The sequence below is a fragment of the Microcebus murinus genome, chromosome 5 (assembly GCF_040939455.1).
Source record: "Microcebus murinus isolate Inina chromosome 5, M.murinus_Inina_mat1.0, whole genome shotgun sequence".
Taxonomy (NCBI): domain Eukaryota; kingdom Metazoa; phylum Chordata; class Mammalia; order Primates; family Cheirogaleidae; genus Microcebus; species Microcebus murinus.
In genome coordinates this window covers 111,374,903-111,379,349 of record NC_134108.1, presented here as the reverse complement: position 1 = coordinate 111,379,349, position 4,447 = coordinate 111,374,903, and the positions used below count along the sequence as shown (strand labels likewise).

At 57.5% G+C, this 4,447-nt stretch overlaps 1 long non-coding RNA gene across 1 annotated transcript; it reads right to left on the bottom strand.

Annotated features, from left to right (window-relative positions):
- Window positions 1–2,283, bottom strand: LOC142870996 (uncharacterized). Its single transcript, XR_012919345.1, has 3 exons — window positions 2,041–2,283; window positions 1,389–1,538; window positions 1–1,200 (listed from the first exon to the last, which is right to left on the bottom strand). It is a non-coding gene; the product is annotated as an uncharacterized LOC142870996 (long non-coding RNA).
- Between the last annotated feature and the right edge of the window lie 2,164 nt (window positions 2,284–4,447).

Here is a 4,447-nt window from a genome sequence, read left to right as displayed (position 1 = left end):
AAAGGTTTTTGGATATATGGACTGCTTTTTTAAAAATTTAAAATAGGGGTGGGGGCTGTGAGGAGGGGTGCTGGGTCGCCCCTCTTGTTGTTGTGATCTATGCCTGGCGCCTAGCGCAACCACCTGGTAACCCTGAGTCAGGGGACATCTGTGTCCTTAAGGCCACGTGTTCTGGAATTTGTGGCCATTGCTGTAATGCCTGGGTGGTTATGTACAGGGAACTAACTTTAATTTTTAGAGCATAAAAATAAACTGACCGGTGCATTCGTCACTCGAGCCATGCAGCCGTCTTTGTGTGTGCGTCTGTGTTTCCTTTTGTGTTCTGTGTTCATCCCCGTCCTGTAAATGTGCCATGGCAGCACGGGAACAACCGTGTAATGAAGTCACCGAAAAGAAAACCTTTGTTCTCACAGAAAGCTCGTTCCCGCATGGGTGCCAAGAGACCTCCCAGCAAGAGGTAAAAGGGACAGTGCTCTCAGGGTGGGGAGAGAGGCGGCGGGGACCCAGGGATCCCTGTGGAGCTGAAGGACTTTGGAGTTGAAAGGACTCTTAGTGACAGTCTTGCCTGCGGGTTTCAAGCGTTTTCTTTCCATCGTGTCAAACGTGGAGGGATTTTGTCCCTCAGACTCTCACCGGGATCCCGGGACAGAAAAGAGATCCAGGCTAGGCGGTGGCTGAGTGTGTCCCCTCCCCGGAGCCCCTGAGAGGGTCCCGGTGTGAAGGGCTCTGGGGACACAGCCCGGAACTGTCCCCTGGGTCCCACTGATTTGCACACTGACGCCCAGAGAGGTGGAGTGACCTGCCGAGGTGACACCTGGGTCCAGCGTCCTGCCCATTGGTCAGGTGTGGCCATGGATGAAGGGCCATGGATGAAGGGCCATGGATGAAGGCAGGGCGGGCGGAGGTGAGGGCGCCGCTGCCTGCCTTCCGGAGCCCTCCCCGAAGCCCCGGGCCTTTTCCGCTCGTCCTCTGACTCTGGACAAAAAGTGTTTGCAACCGAAGGCAAGATAGGAATTTCCCTGGAGAGCGAAGAGAGTTGCCATAGCGGGAAACACTCGTCTCAGGAGTTCGCGTCCTGCTTGGCGCGCAGGGACAGCCTGTGGTGTTGGCCGCCTCGCCCAGCCCCACGTGCGGGGAAAGGGCCCCGGCCTCCCCCCGGCGGGGTGCGCGTGAACCGGATTAGCTGGTATCCCTAAAGCTCTTAGAATTAAAGAAGAAAAAAAAGAAAAAAAGAAGCAATCTAGTGCAGAGGGATTTTGTGAGAATTCCATGAGATGATATTCATATTAATACAATGTCCAGCCCATAACAAGTAATCAAGAAATAGCAACGTTTGTAAATATCACTGGGATCTGTCCATTTTATTGGTGAAGGGATGAATGAATTACCCTTAGTGCTTCCTAAATGACCTCTTCGCAGCTCCAGAGAAGTCTCTACTTCCCGCTCCTGGGGGTGGCGGAACGTTCCGGACTGAGTGCTCCTGCCCCTCCGACCCGTGCGAGGCCCTGCCCCGCGGGCGGCTGTGCTCGGGCTGAGGCCTGCCAAGGAAGGACGAGCTTTAGTGACCAGACGTGCCGGACAGAGCATCAAGCTCTGCCGGTGCTGGGGAGGGCGCGTGCCCGCCGGCCAGTCTGCTTCCCTGGGCAGCAGAGGGGAGGCCAGCGCTCCGCCCGGCCAGGCCCGCCCGCTCGCTCCCAGGCGGCCCCCAGGCCGGGAAGAGCGCCGGCGGACACCGGGCTGACCGGCACCTCGGTCTCGGACTTCCAGCCCCCACACTGTGAGAAAAGTAATTTCTGCGGTTTGAGCCACCCAGCGCCAGCTGGCCGAGTCGGGCGGGCTGGGTCCCTGCAGCCGAGCACGGCCGCTCTCCCCCGCCTCCCTCCGCTGCAGGCCTCGCCCCGCAGGGAGCTGCGCCTGCGCTCTCCGTTCTGGGTCGTTTGGGGGCTCATCACGGGGCGCTGCTCTGTTCCCGTCTCTGCTCTGGGCTCCTGCAGGCTGTGGGGCGGCGCCATGGGCCTTGGGCAGGGCTGTGCAGCTGACCTCTCACAGGCGATGCCCTGGGTGAGCCGAGGTAGTTCCTTCTGGAAAGCGTGGCCTGGGAGGGGTGGGCTGGAGGAATGCCCGGCTCCCCAGGGCTGGGCCCCAGATGGGGCTGAGCGGCTGCTGTCCCAGCCAGGCTGCTCCTCCCGACTCTGCCGGCAGGGTGGGGCTGCTGCGGGCCAAGCAGTGGGGAAGAGGGAGGGAGCTGACCAGGAGGTGCCTGGGGGACGTGGCCAGCGTCAGCCACTGTCCTCAGAGTGTTGTGGCCCGCTTGCAGGACGGGGGATGACACACATAAAGACATAGACATAGAAGGCGGACACAAGAGAATTGGCTGCAGTCCCAGGAAAATAAAGTGCACAGACACAGGACGGTGGAAGACTGCAGCACCCTAAAGCGCCAGTCGTTTCACTTTTATACTGTTTAATTGGACAAGCGTCCCGCAGCTATTTTCTCATGACAGCTATTTTCCCAGCTACTTTCGGACACGTGACTTCCCACTGGCCAACAGCACCTGCTCCTCTATCATAGCACAAGAGATGCCCCTCAACGCTTGATACCATTTGCGGATAACAAGACGCCTTGGCTTAGTTGCATAGCTCGACAAGAAGATGTTTTCATTCTGTCTTCTGTTGTCTGGCACTGCGTGAGGATGACAGACAGCCTTGGCTCGCATGCGAGACCACAGGTCCTTGGCCATTTGCCCGGAGGAACAGTTCTCTCTGCTGGTCAACAAGTCACGTCCTTGTTGTGGGAACAAGCAATGGGCTCCCGTTCTGCTGACTTTGGGTCTCCAGGACTGGGGCAACATTACAGGTTACCCCTTTTCCATGAAGAACGACAATTAAGTCCCTGAGAAAAGACTTAAACATTTTAGCAAACACATATAATCATGGATTGACAATCGTCCATTTTAAATTGAGAAACTGTGGGAAGAAGTTAAAGACATTACAAATGAGTTATTTATTTATTTATTTCTGATAAGAAATCATGTGCTGGGATCTAATATAAGGAAAGGATCTATTAAAATATATTTAAAAAGTAAGTCCAAAAAAGAATGATTGGCAGGATAAGTGAAATAAGCAAAGCAAGTGCTTGGCCTTTAGAAAACGTCCCCAAGCCCCAGTAGATCCAAAGGGTTCGTGAGTCTGAGTATTTCTTTGTCTTTCTGCCTCTCTGGCCAAACTTTATGAACACTTGCTGGGGGAGGCCAGTGGCACGTGCTTTCAGTGGGCTCGGTGTTTTCCCCACGCGAGGAGGAAGCCCTAAGGCGGCAGGTGGCTGGGCTCAGGGCAGGGCAGCAGGTGGCCAGCTGGGGCTTCAGGACCTGCGCAGGGGGCACTTTCCCATGGGTGACGGGGAGACCCAGGGAGGGTCAGAGGCCCCGAGCAGCCCAGTGCGGGCAGGGTGGGCTGCCGCACACCATGAGGCAGCCTGAGGTGCTGAGACTTGCAGCTGATCAGCTGGCTGGGCTGCCCTGCCCTTTCCACAGGGACCCTCCCTGGGTGTTTGGTAGACACCAAAGGAAGTGAAATGTCCAATCCCGCCTGTGCCGACGGTGAGGCTGGGGGTGACTCCCTTGGGTCCTGGGTCCCCAGCCTGGCACAGTCATGGGCCAAGCGCTGCCCGTTCCTCACCTGCCCTCCTCACGGGGCCTCGGGCCTGGCCAGGCTTTGGGCATGAGCAGAGTGTGTGCCCTGAAGTGTGTCTGGTCCCCAACAGCCTGCCCTCCAAGGTTTGCAATCCTGGTGGGAGAGGCAGGCAGTGAGAACAAAGGACCTGCACCTGCGGTGGGCGGTGCCGTGGACACGCGCCAGGCAGCGCCGGGAAGCAGCTGCAGCCTCGAAGTGGGTGTCTCTAGCCCGGTCCTCTCCTCGGGCCTCAGACCCACCCCCTCTACCAAGATGGCAGGCAAGGGAACCCAGAGGCCTCTGAACCCCAAATCTGGTTGCCTGCTCCAGCCGCTCCTTCCCCCATCCTGGCAAAGGCATTACCCATCGCTTAGGCCATGCAGAGTCTGAATGTGTCCCCCAAATTCATGGGCTGTAACTCAATCCCCAATGCAGCAGTGTTGAGAGGTGGGGGCCTTCTGGGGGCCTAGATCACTGGGGCTTCGCCCTCGTAAATGGATCAGTGTCACGATAAAAGGGCCTGGTGGAAGGAGTTCCTCCCTGCTGCCCTTGCACCCTCCTAGTGTGAGGACACCGCGTCTGTCCCTCCCGGGGATGCAGCATCCGGCGCCATGGGGGAGGCCGACCGCAGCCACCAGACCTGCCGGTGCCTTTTGGGTTTGGGATTTGGGGTTTCCCAGCCTCCTGAACATGAATAATGAATTTCCGTTCTGTTTTGTGATGTTTGTGGTATCCTGTTACAGCAGCACGAGGTGCACTAAGACGGCCTGGAAATT